Source organism: Tamandua tetradactyla, chromosome 9, assembly GCF_023851605.1.
Source record: "Tamandua tetradactyla isolate mTamTet1 chromosome 9, mTamTet1.pri, whole genome shotgun sequence".
Lineage (NCBI taxonomy): Eukaryota > Metazoa > Chordata > Mammalia > Pilosa > Myrmecophagidae > Tamandua > Tamandua tetradactyla.
This window is the reverse complement of record NC_135335.1, coordinates 55296133-55313547: the sequence shown is the minus strand read 5'-3', so window position 1 is coordinate 55313547 and position 17415 is coordinate 55296133. Positions and strand designations below refer to the sequence as shown.

The window sequence follows — 17415 nt, the reverse complement described above, 5'->3', positions numbered from 1 at the left end:
GGAGGCAAAGGTGAAGGCCAGGGAACCTCAAGGACTGCAGCGAGCTAGCACCAAAATGTCACAGACTTAGAGGATAAAGCGCAGCCTGGCCAATGCCCTGATTTTGGGCTTCTGGCCTCTGAAACTATGATCCAATAAATTCCTATCGTTTAAGCCACAAGGAGTGTTCTATTCGTCATAGCAGCTTTGGCAAACTAAGATGTGTAGGGTGTGGGGATAGGATGTCTGCATAAAGTTGTAGTGAGTTCCAAAGCAGCCAATCTCTTATTTCAAATGAAGAGATTTGGTCAAATTTTCCCTGGCCAAGCTGGTATTAACTTGAGAATGGAATTGTAGCAACTAATAATTGGTGAGAACCTCTATCTAATAGTTTGGAACTTTTAAAGTAGCCTTGATTTGAATATTATCATTCTAGGAATACTAAAGCCCCTAATCTAATCTAGAAATAATAAATCCTAGAAAGGGTGGCCTCCAAATTGTGTTGCAACAGCTGAAGTTCCACTATGGTGTTTGCTAATTCTCAAGAATACTAATGAAGATACACAAAACCTTAGAAAAATGGTTTCAGGTGGGGGTTTATCAAAGGGGAGGCAAGCTGGAGCCACATGTCAGCCATGGTTGTACAGGGGTCTGTGGGAGCAGGGTTCGTGAAAAGAGCTTAGAACTGACTGACACAGAAGGAGAAACAAGAATCTTGCAACCATAAGAATGGCAGTAATTAACACAAAACTCTGTTCTGCATGTAGATAACTGTATTTTCTGAAATAGTTCTCTAAAAAAATTTCATACAAAAGCTTTAAATATTGGAGATAAAAACATACAAGAGGGCGGTGTGATGGTGGCTCAGAGGCGAAATTCTCGCTTGCCATGCTGGAGATCCGGGTTTGATTCCTGGTGCCTGCCCATGCAAAAAAAAAAAGACACACATAAGTAATAAAGGAGCAACTGCATACCCAATACTTAAAATCTGCCACTGTGTATAAATAAGATCAAGTCATTCTTGGCATCCTTGCTCCAATATATTAAAAATATGTATTTCTTGTAACAGAAGAAACATGTGTTATTGTTACTCTTAAATTTTTTCATCATTAGAATCTCAAAGAGCCCATGTAGATAGAGATTACAAAAGTACTAAAACATCTTGCTGAATTCTACCACCCAGAAACAGTCATTGTTACACTGAGAGAAACGTTATTTCAGGTATATTTTATGCTCATATAGAGTTATATGGATGGGGGTGAATGGATTATTTTAAATGAAGGCATAGCATAATATTATTTTAATAAAATATAATCATCTCAATTTTAATAGAAATTAACAAATGAAGAGGGAACTGATAAAAATATGGAAGAATTAATAAATTTCAAACAAATGTTTATCTATCACAACAGATACTTAATTCTCTAAAAGGTCTCTCTAAGGATAAGAAAGAAAGAATATGATAGCATAATATTAACAGGTTAACTATTGTAAATAGTCATCACATATATGATACATGTGGATTCATATACATACACATTTAAATATATATACATAATGCACATATGTGTATATGTGTGTGCATCCCAGCTATAACAATGCTTGCATATAAATGCTATGATATATGTATATGTATATGTACAAACGAGATTTTTCAATCTATAGTGAAAACATACACATGCATTTTTGTGTGCCTTTAGACTGGGTAACAATAGGCATCAGTCCTTGGCATTCTCGGTTGACTGTCCTCTGTGGAAGTGAAGGAAGGGGTTAACACCTTTGCAGTTTCTCTCCTCTCTTCTCTCTCACCTCCCAATATTTGTTAGATGCATCATCCTCATGGTTGTTGGCTGTTTACTACATCGGATCCTTTCTTTGTTTACATTTTTAAACATTTTGTTCATTACAGATATTTTGCATTCATTTTGATTTTGTAGTAGTATTTATCGGCACCACTTAAATTTTGCATCTAAAGTGAATGCCTTGCTCCCCTCTTTCTAACTCATGCCCTACGAGTTTTGTTGCTTAGCGTTAAATGGATTCCGTGCTTTACCTGTAGGTTCTCCATACCTGAGTTATTTATTTTGATTCTTTATGTTTAGGGTAGATTTTACCATCTAATTTTCATGAAGGTTGTTCTAGTTTGCTAGCTGCCAGAATGCAATATACCGGAAGTGGAATGGCTTTTCAAAAGGGGAATTTAATAAGTTGCTCGTTTACAGTTCTAAGGCTGAGAAAATGTCCCAATTAAAACAAGTCTATAGAAATGTCTAATCAAAGGCACCCAGGGAAAGATACCTTGGTTCAAGAAGGCCGATGAAGTTCAGGGTTTCTCTCTCAAGTGAGAAGGCACATGGCGAACACAGTCAGGGCTTCTCTCTCGGCTGGACAGGCACATGGCGAATACGGTGTCATCTGCTAGCTTGGTCTCCTGGCTTCCTGTTTCATGAAGCTCCCCGGGAGGCGTTTTCCTTCTTCATCTCCAAAGGTCGCTGGCTGATGGACTCTCTGCTTCATGGTGCTGCAGCATCCTCTGCTTTCTCTCTGAGTCTCTCTGAATCTCTAAAATGTTTCCTCTTTTATAGGACTTCAGAAACTAATCAAGACCCACTCAAATGGGTGGAGACATGTCATCCCCTAATCCAGTTTAACAACCATTCTTAACTAAATCACATCAACCAGGGAGATGATCTCATTACAGTTTCAAATATACAGTATTGAATAGGGATTATTCTACCTTTAAGAAATGAGATTATATTAAAACATGGCTTTTCTTAGGGGGCATACTTCCTTTCAAACCAGCACAAAGGTCTCATGGAAACTCATGCTTAAATGTCTTTACTCTTTAATGATGATTCAGCGGACCTTAAAATGCTTTCATCCTTTCATTCTTGAGAACTTTATAGATAGGAATGAAGAGTAGTGAGGGTCCACCTGACCCTTCCCCCTTGAGGTTGGCTTGTTCTCTTGGCCCATGCAGTTCTTGCTAGACTTGTCTTGGTATTAGAGATTTCATATCAAGTTTCATGAAACTGTAGATTCTGTTCATTTTCAAATTCCTGGATTTTCCAGGGAGTTTTGAACTCTATTGTGATTTTAACCTCAAGAGAAGCATTCATATCAGATCATTATTTTTTGTTTTCCATATCTAAAGTATCTCTAAGTATAAGGAAATATTTCTTTCATCATATGTCCTTACTGGATGAATAATTTGATCCCAGTGTGAATTTCATTCTCTTCCTTGCTGTTTCTGCTTTTTTTTATGAATTCAGTAAAATGTTCTGTTTTTCAAATGTGCTTTCTTGGGTATACCATCTCCTTCTTTCATCTCATTCTCTTTCTTATTCCCCTTATTTTTGAGCTGCTATTTCTTTGGATGCATGTCTCATGTTTTCACACAGTGTGACACAACTATGACATTCTTTAATGCTTCTTGAATTTTTTTTTCTTCTTTTCCTTATTGCCTTCTTTTTCCATGCTGAGTTCTTTCTTAGACTTATTATGATAATGTATGTTTGTGAAGCACCCATTGATCTTCTTTTCTCTCAACATGATCAGACAGCCAGGCCAAGATATTCTCTTTTCTCTGATATGATATTGGTGAATTCTTGATGCTTTCTACTGGATCCAGGACAGATTTATTTTCCTGTCTGTTTCCATCTGAGTTCTGGGCATTAGGTGTGCTATTTGCTCTCTCTGTGTTATCCTACTGTGGTGACCAAGCCAAAGAGGGCTGGCCAAAGTGGTGCAGCCTCCGCTCTCACATTGTTCCATGCATAAAGTGCCTTGTACCTGGTTGGGGTTGGAATGAAGCCCATCCTGACGGGCCTCACCTAGACCCTATGCAGTGAACCATGGAGTCCTTCCAGCCATGCCCATCAGCTTCTCACCACCAGCTTTCCAATCCCCCTCGGTTAGGAGAGGACGAAGGGAACAATGCCCTTTGGTCTGAGTCTCCACAGAAAGGCAGGGGAGCAAAATCGGGAAACACATCTCATGATTTGTTAAATCACCACTCTGTTTTCTGAGGACGAGGGCAGAGTTAGGGGTGAACTGAGCTGCATTTTACTTAGAATCTCTTTTCTTTGGTTTCAAATATGGGGTATTTATGGAATTAACTTTGCCCATCTCTGTGTTTGCTGGCTTCAGATACTTTGGGATAAGGTGTCTAGTTTCTCCCATGTTTTGATCTTTAGGTACAGAAAGAAAAATTCTATAGTGCCATTTCCATTCTCTTTCTTAACTTGAAAGTTTTCTTTAAAGCAAAGCTCCAATATCTTTATTAAGAAACCTCCTTTTCACTTTATCTTGGTGAAATAGTGCTACATTATCTTGGGTTTCTTTTTGTGAACTTAATTTTTTTTAAAGATCCAGAACAATTTCTGTTTGAGATGATAGTTAATAATATAGTTGCCTTGGCAGACTTAAATAAAAAGATCCATTTTTCCATTTTTCTTCTTAATACTATAAATATAATAAATGTTCATTGTAGAGTTTTAAATCATGCAAGTGATTTAAATGCAGAAGTTTCTTCCTGCTTAACATTCATTCTCTTCACGCACCTGAGCTCTGCTCTAAGCTCACCTCTCCTCTGGGTTCCTCTCAGTCTGCCTGACCGCCACCTCCACCCAAGATGATCCAGCCCAGCCCTGCACACCTACTCTGGCTAGCAGCACTTCCCATCAGGCTGGCAACCCCACGCACCCCCCAGACACATGCACGCTGTCGCCAAACACATGTTGACACTTTCAGATCATCCTGACCCTGTGCTGTTGGGCTCGGTGGATATGTCAGGGCACTGAGAAGGTGACATGCAAAGCTAGGGCATAGAGGCCTATTGTCTGATTTTAACTCACTCCTGAAGCGCTTTATTCCCATCTTCTCTGGAATAACAAGACGGTCCGAGTTTGAGCTATTGAGGTTCTGTGGCCACAGAAACAGTGTGAAAGCCAGAGAGGAAAACATCCTGCTTTCAGCATCTCACCCACCTCACTGGGCCACCTCTCTTGTTTCCCTCCAAATTTCCCAGTGCGAAGGTAATACCAGTTAACCATTCTTCTAGAGCCTATTTCAATATGTGTATTTCATGGAAGAAAGCTTTAAGAACAAAATTCATATTTTCATTCTTACCTACAGCATTTCTTTGCAGGAATATTTTGTTGTTATCAAGAGAAAAACCCACAAGGTTGTACTACCATCACCAGCTTCCATTAACAAAACTTTTCATCACCTCAAACAGAAATCGTGTCCCCAATAAGCAATAACTGCCCATTCCCCTCCCAGCCCTGGTACACTGTAATCTACCTTCTATCTCTATGAGCTTGTATATTCTAGGTATTTCATATAAGTGAGCTTATGTACTGGATTTCCTTCTGTTTCTGGCTTATTTCACTCAACATGGTGTCTTCAGGGTTCATCCGTGTTTTAGAATGCATCAGAACTTCATTTCTTTTTATTGTCGAATAATGGTCCATTGCACGTATAGACCCCATTTTACGTATCCATTTCCCTGTTACTGGGCACTAGGGTTGCCTCCAGTTTTTGCCAATGGCTAATAATGCTACTGGTAACATTCATGTGCATATATCTGTTTGAGTCCTTGCTTTCTTTTCCTTTGGACATATACCTAGAAGTTCCTCTTGCATTCAAGCCCAAGACAGGGCCTTACCCACTCAGACCAAATCCCCAGAGGTAATAAGAGAGCTTTGATCTCTAAACGCTGTCCATGCTCTGAGGAGAAGTCTGCTTGTCCGTCCTTTCAGAGAGAGCAGCGTACCGCGACGTGAGGTCTGGGAATCCCAGTCTAAGTTTACAGCAGAAACTGGAATCCTTGCAGGGAAATGCAACCTTTTAATCCTCTCCTCCCACTGACAGGTAGTTTCCTCTGCTGGAGCTGCCTCCGCACATAACCCTGCAGGTGGTTTCATCCTAGCTTCACAGGACTTCAGGGGGGAGGAAAAGGGGGTTGCCTCGGCTTCTCTTCTAATCACTAGGAAATCTGACGGAGTTATTTTAAGCACACGTTTTAAAATGTAAGTCAGACTGCATTCACTTGCCAGCAGGAAATAAGCTTCAGAAAGAAGATTCAGGTGGGAAATGTAGGCTCAGACCCAGAAGTAGCCTTCCCTGTGTAGCAGGGAGCCCCTGCCCGTTCTTTGCGCTAGGGTGCCTGGTCGCTTTGGCTGTTCTATTTATAAGACCCCCTCTTAGTGGAAATGACTTTTTGTACCTGCTCTAAATTTGAGTGGATAATTTCTGGCCCTGCTACATCTCTCAGCAATCAGGAAGTCTCTTCACTGTCTCAACCATACAGACTTGGTTAGGGCTGCTTGTGTTAGAGGATTTATATGGGCAATCAGTACTACTATGCCAAGACAGGGAGGAAAAGGGAAGATACAGTTGTCTTTATCCTGAGGGAGTGTCCCAGCAGGGAAGGTTTCAAGTGACTGCAAATGATGACAAACAAGGAATTTCAACCTGGGAAGATCTGCTTGCATTAAAAGAGAACCATGTGTTGAGATTCTATCATACTATACTTTGAATATTTTACACTGTTGCTACAAAATCTTTTACTCCCTTAAAAACTTATTTGAAACATCCAAATCCTCAAATAATCTATATAAGCTATTGAAATTGATATGTCTGTTTTACAATAGAATCTTTAGTTACTGGGTCATAAGTAAATACCTTTTTAGCTACTAATAACCTGAGAAATGAAAAGCTAAAATAACTAAATAAGATCTGGACAATTAAGGAGGCAAACAAATGATTTGCAGCATTCATTTAAATACACCTTGCCTATTCATAGTTATATTTACCAGACATCAATTTCCATGGTCTCATTTAATGTTTTCATTGAATGGAAAGCTGGTACTCTCTGTTCAAAAGCACAATTTCATAGAACTCACTACTGTTACCTTCTGCGAATATTTGTTTTTTAAGCTTTTTAATTTACAGTGGATATTTATTTTTTAAGCTTTTTAGTTTAAAATAACTGTACACTGACACAAACCTGCAAATATAGGGCCTACAGCTCCTGAACACTTCACGCAGTTTTCCCCATGGTGACATCTTCCATAAAACCACGGAATTAACCTTGGTATAAAGTTGCTGTTAACCAGACCACAGGACTCCATCAGTGTTCACCAAATCTTACATGGACTCGCGTGTATGTGTTTGTGTGTGTATGCGTGTGTGTGCGTGTAGCTCTGTGCAGTGTAACCCCCACCACAATCAGGATTCTGAACTGTCCTGTCACCTCAAAGGAACTCCTTCGTGCTACCCCTGCAGGGTTGAACCCACTGCCCACCCCCATCCGGTCCCCTGGCAACCACCGATCTGTTCTCCTACTCAGATTTAATTTTAACCATCCTGTTTGGCCAACCACACTGGCTGGAATTGTGTTGATGAAGAGGTCCAGCCAGATTTTACTTGGCATTCAGACGAATGAAACATTAAGGCAAAATCAAAGTGGGACACAGTGACCTTCTAGCGAACTGAGCAAGGTAATTCATTTACTTTGTTGCTCTTTCTTTTATTTTTTCTCCTAATCAAATAAATTTGTTTGCTCCTTTCTGTAATTTTAGAGTGCAGGAGCTTCTTCAAAGACAAGCTAAAAGAAAAAGGTCAGTTTACAGAGAAAAACAAGAGAAAACGATATAACTTCATTTAAATTAAAAACAAAACTATTCCCCAATAATTTAGCAAAGTATCCATCTTTTAAATGACGAAACTGGTGCAGTCACTTAGCAAGCATACTGCTATTGTTCTAATTTTTTCCAACTGTTAGCAAACACTCTAAACTTTTTCATTTGAATCACCTCATATCATTTTCAAATAATTACATGAAAAGTTTGTACGGGAAATTTTAGCTCCAAAGAACAAAAGTAAACATCGGAATGTTTGCAATTAAATGAACTGTTTTAAAAATGTTTTCACTCAACTGTTTGGCAAGCTTACATTTCTAAAATACAACTATGTTTATATTTATTATACATATGCAATAATAACATATATAACTATTTTATATTAATATGACATATAATTATAAAATATAACTATTATATTAACATAATTAGTATATTATTACTATAAAATATTTTATTACATAATACAAATGATTGGCAATATGTATTGTATGAGTGCATTATATATTAGAGTGAATAATGTATATGATTATATATAATCATTGTTGCAAATAATACAGGTCATCTTAGAACAGAACGCATGAATATGAGGACATCACCCTATACATTTTGCATTATCATGTGATGGGATGTTCAGGTAGTCAATTATGCAAAGTGGCACCAAGGTGGGACCTCATAATGGGACCAGACCTTTCTTTTCTCTCAGTGTCTTGAGCACCCTAGAGTTTGTGTAAAATATATTTGTTCTATTTTTTACTAGAAATGCTTTGAAGGCCAAGTATTATGGCTCCTTGGATCCCAGTAATTTCCAATCACAGTGCATGTTAGGTGAGAAATAACTGGGCAAGTTGGACAAATATCTACAAAAATATTTCCACTAAAATTGAAAAAACTCTCAAATTTCAAGACAGCATCACGGTATTTCCTACTCCTGTAAGGCAGTAGATTCTCAGCACTGTGCCAACGGGTAGGTAAATATAAGTAAAACACCTTTGCAGCTTGTTACTGTCCCTGGTGCTGAGCCCAGTTCACTCTTTTTGTCCAAAGACTAATCCCTAGCAAAAATATTTTGTTTACAAGTATTTTCTAACAGAAGCTTGTTCTTTGCAACAGTCCTGGCCTAAAACTGTGAGCTAAGTATCTTATTCAGCTTAATCATTTGATTCTGCCTAGCTGTAATATATAAAGTTTCTTCTTACTTAAATGTGCATGTATTATCTTGGAAGTGATGTTTTGTTTTGGTTTTAGTTATTTATTTTTAAATGTACATTTAGTAAAATTCACTCTTTGTAGTACACAGTCTTATAGGTCTTGGAAAATGCCTTAAATTGTGTAACCACCATCATAATCAGAACATAGAAAAGTTCTGTCATCCCTCAAACTTCCCTCATGCTGCTCTTTTGAGGTCAATACCTCCCTTCATCCCCAACCTGCAATAACCGCTGATCTGTTCTCTGTGCTTATAAGTTTTCCTTTTCCGGAATGTCATATAAGTGGACGTGCCTGTTAAATGTTGATCACCGTTTGGAGACGCAGTAGAGAACAGTGACTAGGGGCATGGTCTCTAGTGTCAGAGTCCCACACCTCAAAACCCAGAGTTTGTTACTTGTATTATTTGGACAGCTCCTTTTCTCTCCAGGACTCACTGTCCTCACCTGTGGGGGAAATAATATCAGTGCCTGCCTTGTAGTGTTATTACAGGAAAGTCGAAGGAGATAAATATAAAGAACTAGGAATTGTGACTGATACCCACTGAGTATTACAGAAGTCTTGGACATCATGATTATCAGATGACCAATCAGTCTGACTTTCTAAACTACTAAATTCTCTAAGCAATTTATACAAATTAGTTCTAAAGTTGTCATGCAATACTGATATGGTTTGACTTATTTCATTTTCCTCACATTTAATTGGAAATCATCCCGAGGTGATAGACACTTCCCACCAAGAGAACAGTTAAGCCATTTCATGGGATCTGAGACCCAGTATGATTGCCCTTATTGGGAAGTCAAGGATATGTGAGGCCTTGGACACCCCAGGACATCGTTCTTTACCACGATGGACACAATGAGCATAGTTTACAATCTTTTAAAAGCTTAATCGTTTCATCAGAGAAGTTGTGGGTTTACAAAACAACAGGATTCCCGTACAACACCCCACCACCAACATCTTGCATTGGTATGGGACATTTGTTACAATTGATGGCAGCACTTTCTATAATTGTACTATTTTTTTCTTTTTTTCTTTTTTTTGCATGGGCAGGAACCAGGAATCGAACCCGGCTCTCTGGCATGGCAGGTGAGAATTCTGCTACTGAGCCGCCCAATTGTACCATTTTTTAAATAGTAGTTGTCTTTGTTACAATTGATGAAGTATTATTAAAATTATACTATTATCTATCATTCATAATTTATATTAGGTGTATTTTTCCCACATACCACCTTGTTAGTAACACCTTGTATTAATATTGGACATTTGCTATATTTCATAAAAGAACATTCTTAAACTTCTATCATTGACAATAGTCCAACATCTACAATAGTCACTGTGCTGTACAGTTCTGTTTCATCTTCTAATTTTTATTCCAGTGATATACACATCTGAAAACTTCCCCCCTTAACCACATTCACCTCTAAAGTTCATTGTTGTTGATTACGCTTAACAATAATGTGCTACCATTAACACCGTCCATTTCCAAACCTTCACCATTAATTTAAATAAAAATTCTATACAATTTAAGCATTAACTCCCCATTCTCTAATTCCAATCTATCCCCTGGTAACCTATATTCTAGATTCTAAATGTATGAATTTGCTTAGTATAATGAGTCCATATCAGTGAGATCATATAATATTTGTCTTTTTGTGTTTGGCTTATTTCACATAACATAATGTCCTCCAGGTTCATCCATGTTGCCACATGCATCAGGACTTCATTCCTTTGAATGATTGCATAATATTCCATCATGTATATGCCACATTTTGTTTATCCACTCATCGATTGATGGACACTTGGGTTGCTTCCACCTTTCGGCAATTGTAAATAATGTTGCAATGCCCATCAGTATGCAAATATCTCTTCAAGTTCTTGTTTTCAGTTCTAGGTGGATACATAGTGGTGGATTGCCTGATCATATGGCAATTCCGTATCTAGATTTCTGAGGAGTGACCAAACTGTCTTCCACAGTGCCTGCACCATTTTACATTCCTACCAGCAATGAATGAATATCCCTATTTCTCCACAACCTCTCCAAAACTTGTAGTTTTCTGGGGTTTTTAATAGTTTCATGGTAGACAGGTTGTGGGATTTCCTTCTGCTACAGCCCTGCTCTTCAGCTCCACCATTTTTTATTAGCTGTCCTGGCTCCTGGAGGTATTCTAGTGGGTATGAAATGATATCTCATGGAGGTTTTGATTTGCATTTTCCTAATAGCTACAATGTTGATAATCTATTTATATGCTTTTTAGCCATTTGTGTTTCCTCTTCGGAGAAATGTCTACTCATATCTTTTGCCCATTTTTTAATTTGGTTGTTTGCCTTTTATTGTTGAGTTGTAGCATTATCTTTTATATTCTGGGTATTAAACTCTTATTGCAAATGTGGTTTCCAAATATTTTCTCACATTCAGTGGACTGACTTTTCTCTTTCATGATAAAGTTCTTTTTGATGCAAAAAATACATTTAATTTTGAAGAAGTCTCATTATCTATGGTTCTTTCATTGCTTGTGCTTTAGTTGTAATGTCTAAGAATCCATTGCTTACCATAAGATCTTCAAGATGCTTTCCTATATTCTCTTCTAAGAGTTTTATAGTCCTGGCTCTTATGTTTAGGCATTTGATCCATTTTGAGTTAATTTTCGTATATGGTATGAGAATGGGGTCTTCTGTCATTCTTTTTCATATAGATATCCAGTTCTCTGATACCTTTTGTCAAAGAGACCATTCTTTTCCAGTAGAGTTGCCTTAACTACCTTATCAAAAATCAATTGGGTGTGTGCTTTGGCAGCACATATACTAGAATTGGAATGATACAGAGAAGATTAGCATGGCCCCTGTGCAAGGATGGCATGCAAATTTGTGAAGTGTTCCATATTTTATTAAAAAAAAAAGGAAAGAGAAAGAAAAAAAATCAATTGGCCATAAGTGTAAGGATCTATTTCTGAATTCCCAACTGGATTCCATGGGTTAATTTATCTATCCTTATGCCAGCACCATGCTGTTTTGACCACTGTAACTTTGTAATATGCTTTAAAGTCAGGAAGTGTAAGTTCTCCAACTTTCTTCTTTTTCTAGTTTACAAACTAGAAAAAGTGACTCACATCAGAACAGTGACTCTTGTTTTTGACAAGGTTTTGAATTTGATGGGTTGCAATTTCTCTTGGATTCAACTTACTTCCTGATGAAATTTTTCTATAACCTTTTTCAATTTTATCACTAAGTTGGTAGGGTATTTGGAATTCACCACCACGACCATCACCCTGAACTATAGATAACTTCCTTCAAGATTCCCTTTACTGCCTGATTGAATTCTCTATATTTTTCTAGTTCTTACTGTGCATATCTACCATTTTTTCAGATGTTCCAACAATATTTCATTAGATTCTGAATATTCCAGTTTGCTCCCACCAATCCAATCTCACCACCTGTACCAGTAATATACCTTTTCACCTACTTTTCCAGAAGGCTTTCTTCCATTAATTTAACAAGTCAAATTTGCTCTGATCTTTAAACCTGACCTTTAGACATCTGCGGTACTTGGAATGCTTTTTCTACATCTGCATTTACATGACTGGTTCCCTCAGAGAGTAATATCCTGACCCAGCAATTGAAAAGACAGCTCCCCCATCATGCTGTATCGTAACCCATTTTCTTTTCCCTACTGCAGTCTATGTTTATTTGTTTCGCACTTTTCACCCCTCCTTGCACCCTGTCTGTGAGGGCTGTGTCTGTGCATTTACTGCTACATTCCCAGAGCCTAAAAGAATGCCTGGGATATACTCTATCAATGGATTAATGAGTTGATGATTTGTGTGTGTGTGTGTTTACTTGATAGAAAATGATCCAGCACTTACTATAGCTACAGTGTCTCAGGAAAACAAAACAAAGCGAACACTAACCTGAATAATCCATCTGAATTTCAGATCTATTTGAACCATGTCTATTAGATAGCGCTGCCATGTAATAAAATTATCTACACTAGTGATGTTATTTTCTCCTTGCCTCAACCTTTTTATGTCTCTAAGTATTTTATGTCTCTAAGGCAGCTGTCACAGCCCAGGTGGCTTGAGGGTCATTATTAAGTGGTCATTAAGCAGGGCCTGCCTGCTTGTTGGGCTTGCCTGGAAGGCATCCTTTGAACATGCCATTAAAGGCCTTTGAAATGGAAATGAAGGAGGACCCTGTAACATTGGATACAGGATGTCTGTGCCAACCACTGAAACTTGAATGGTAAGCAATGTTGGTTAAAACACAATCAGGTCCTGGAAAGGAAATATTTATAAGACTGACACAGGAGAGAGGTGCACAGCAATTCACAAGTTCACTGTCTCAGAGTTAGTTAGCTTTTATGAAAATGAGAACTCAGAATTTTAAAAATTGATGTTGTTCTAAAAATACAGTTGAAAAATTAAAAGAACTGAACCAAGAGGTAGCTGAAAGGCGATAGCGTGCATACCAGCTGCTGATCAGTGGGGGTATGTAAGTGTGTTCCTAAGGTCACTGAAGTCACATCCCTCAAAAGTAAAGAATCTCACATTTTAAGACTAAAGGAACCTGAAGCTTCCAACTGTATTCCTCACTGCTAATTTCCATTTGGTTATAAGATATCTTCGGGGAAGTAAGCATCAGCTGTAGCCAGCATTCATGTTGGTGAGATAATGCTGCTGTGATTTCAGAGAATGTTAATTGAGCATTAATTGAGGGTGGACTGTCATTGGCTGCCTACTATGGACAATGCATGAGGTGCAGCTTGTCATGTGAGCAAATGGGCACTGTCGTTTCAAGGGTGCAAGGGGTGGGATGGGGCAGTAATGGGGAGAGAAAATCGGCACCAATCACTGTTTGAGCTGTGATTAATTATAGCCCTTCCCCTTGAAGAAATACTACACCCAAAGACTCAGAACAGCTGTGTTCTCAGTGACACAGCATCTCGGGAAAGAATTCGATCATACTTCATGAAGAGTGCAGGCAATCAAAACCCTGGCTACAGCATCACCCAGAGAACTAAATTAGAGCACCCGAGAACTTGGCTCATCCACTAAAGGAAAAACCATAAGATTACCATAGGAAGCATCTTGACACTTTCCTTACTTGGCTAATCTTGAGAGTGGAATTGAGAATTATAGACATGTGTTGCAGATCTTGATGCATCATGTAAGCAGTCACCACAGCGGAAATCCTTATAAATGTATTTTAATTTATTTTAGCTGTGCAATTCTCTATATTTAAACATGAATCCAAAACATATATCCCTGGGCAACTGAATGGAAAGCTGACAGTGGGCAGAAGGGGATGAACGTTTGGAACAAGTTGAGATTATGAGCTGGCTGAGCACTAAACCATTATGAGTATGAAGGGCCTGTGGCCCAGCAGATTTCCCATTCTTAACTGTTCACCACCATCTAACCTTGAGTTTACAAGAGCAAAGAATACCAACAATGGTATTTTAAACAAAACCATAAGAGCTACAGCAGCGGGTAGGAGGTGCATATGGTAATGACTGCAGCATTAGAGTTTTAAGCTGCATTTTTATTCTCATGTCCAAATTCATGGTCCTCAGGCCCATTGTAAGCTTGAGAACCAAATAAGTGGAGATCCCATTTTTCTTTGAGAATTTCAGTGTCAGAATTCACCATGCAGCCCTGCCTGCATCTTCAGTGTCTCTGAAGTTCTTTGCTCACATTCTAGCAAAGCCATTGGCATAGTGTATTTGAGTTTACGGAGTCTGTGCTGCCCTCCTTCTTCACTCCATAGTCCCACAGAGGCAGGCAAGGGGCTTCATTGTCCCCTTACCCTTAGCACAGTGCTCTGAGCCCAATGATTTAAACAAACTGCTTATTTTGCAATGAGATGCATGTGGACTACATACAAAAAAGAATTTAAAAAGTGCAACCACAGTAACAGTAGGAGCAAAAATTTAGAAGGTGACGAGCGTAGTTGTTTTTTAATCATATTTGGAGTCCCTAGAGCTGTTGAGTTATTGTACGTTCTGTGGATGGTGAAGAAATTGCTGGCATAGCATCTGGTTGCCATCCATTATTTTCCTAAGGCTTGGAAATCAGGTTTTTGTTGCCCTGTCAACACCCTCTCCTGCCCACAGGCATCCCTGTAGCCAGCAGTGATGTGTGGCAGCTGGAGGAAGGTGAATAAGTGGGCTTCTTCTGGATGCGCCTCTCAAAGACAACTGTGCAGCCAAAAGAAAAGTTGGCTGCTGAAGGTAATGGAGGGGAAATCACTTGGTCCTAATATAAGTAATTGCATCCACACACTGGATTTTCCATGATGGCCAAGGAGCAGTGTTTCCAAGGCTGCCTTCTCTGGGCTGTCATATCCAAGGGCTTCCAATGACAATCAGCAGAACACCTACTTATCAATCCTGCCCAGCTCTTGAGAGGGTGGAGTGGGAAATGTAGGCTGGCTGCTTTCTGCCAGAGCTTAGCAGTTGTGAGATAGAGTCAAGCTGGTGGCCTCTTCTACCTCGCTCAGAATACCTAATGCAAATGCATCATCCATATCCACAGATACATAAAGCAACCACGGACTCTCATTCTTATTTTCATCTTATTTTATCTGAATAAGTCTATCATTTGCATTGTTCTTATTACAGTCAATTAACCCAACCACAGACTTCAGGATTATTGGTTTGAACGCTTTGCAGGTTGTATGTCTGTTACAATGATGCATGTGATAATAAATGAACCCCTTGAAATGTAAATGACAAAGTCATGATAACAGAGGAAGCAGTGATTCAAGCCTATTCATTAAAAGTGACTACATCTACAAAAATTATTTGCAGCATTCCAAGTCTTATTAGCCAAATCTTACCAAATGCACACCTGACCAATTTTACTTTAATCAATACTTCAATGTTTGTTGCATCAATCTGGAAGTGTATGGATTCTTAGAAACATTCCCCTCACTTTGTTTTGCACAATGAATAGACCTTCTGAGAATTTTTAATGAAGCCCTTTGTGATGGTTTGAAGTTACATGTACTCTAAAAAGAACACGTTCTTAAAGCTAATCCCTCCTGGTGGGTATAGATCTATTGTGGGTGGGACTCTTGGTTAGTTTATTTCAGTTGAAGTGTGCTCCAGGTGGGCCTTAATTCTCTTACTGGAGTCCTTTATAAGACATGGAATTAAGTGGAGCACACAGAAAACAGAGAGAAATCACCCAGAGGAAGCCACTTAGGCCAGAAACTGGAAGCAAGGAAACCCAGAAAAGAAGGGAGAGAACAGCAGAACTGGCCAATGTCTGGCCACGTGACAGAAGAGCTGAGGATTTTGGTAGCTAGTCTTTGGGGAGAAGGTATCATCTCGTTGCTACCTTGATTTGGACATTTCACAGCCTCAAAACTGTACACTTGCAAGCTAATAAGTCCCTATTGTTAAAAGCCAGTCCATTTCTGATATATTGCATTCTGCAACTTAAGCAAACCAAAACACCCTCTTTATATCTAAATTTGGTCTAAGGAAGGCACTATACTCCACCCAAACAAAAATGTCCTGATCTTTAATATTTTTTCCAGTCTCAGTATCTTTCAGTTTGTTGTTCCCTTTTCCTCAGTTGAATTTCTCCCAGCTATTCTCCCAGCTAGTTTTTCTCAGAATCCAGAACTTAACTCATGCCATCTACTTCCATCTACCATCTACTTCCATCTACTTCCCGAAACCCTTCCTCATCTCCCTAAACAAAATAGCCCTTTCCTACTCTGCCATCCAGTTACTCTGTTAGAAGTTCTTCAAAGTACTTCTTTGTACTTTGTATGTATTTTAATTACTAAAAATACGTACTTCTTTATTTTCTACCCACCCCAAGAAAAAAGCTTCATCAGTAAGAGCAAGTGTGTGTCCATATTGCTTAAGGCTGACCCCCTCATGCCAGGCACAGAAGAAATGCTCAAGATGTGTTTGTGGAAGAAGGAGAAGCTGGTTGGTTCACTATTCTTGGGAGACTCTTAGGATGAAAAGATGTAAATGCTTCCTCAGGAACCACCCACTCTTCCCCAGTCACCGACCCCTGCACAACTACCTCTTCCTGCTTGGTTCTGGAAAAAGTTTAATTTCAGGGAAACTAATAACATCAGAAGGTTGTTCCCATCACAATGCAAACACAGTAGGCTCCTTGACTCTCAGAATAGTTTATGATTCACTGTTAAAAAACATGGCCCCCTGCTCCAGAGGATTTGCAGGACACTTAATGCATATTAGGTGACCCAAAAAATTTAATTGAGACGAAATTTATAAAGGAATTTATGAAGCTAGTCAAACTTATCTGTCACTCTGTTTTGTTTTCTTAGAATCTTACAACATAATGGAAAAATTCGAATAACGTTATTCACAAAATAACTGTCCCTGGAGTTCGAGGGAGGACATGTAAATACCATTCCTTAGAGATAGACCTTAATTCCCAAGATCAATCATAAGGTAAGAGAACCAACAGAACTCAAGAAGAGTGATCTCCTTTTCCAGTTAATTCTTTAAATAGTGATAAATATTAGCAGCCTAGCAAAATTAAACAGACATTGTCTCGGTTTGCTAGGGCTGCCATGGCAAATACCACCCACTGGT

The 17415-nt window shown here is 38.8% G+C and overlaps 1 non-coding gene across 1 annotated transcript; it reads left to right on the top strand.

The window, feature by feature from the left end:
- Positions 1-11619: 11619 nt before the first annotated feature.
- Positions 11620-11722, top strand: LOC143647558 (U6 spliceosomal RNA). Its single transcript, XR_013158170.1, has one exon. It is a non-coding gene; the product is annotated as a U6 spliceosomal RNA (small nuclear RNA).
- The last annotated feature ends 5693 nt before the right edge of the window (positions 11723-17415 follow it).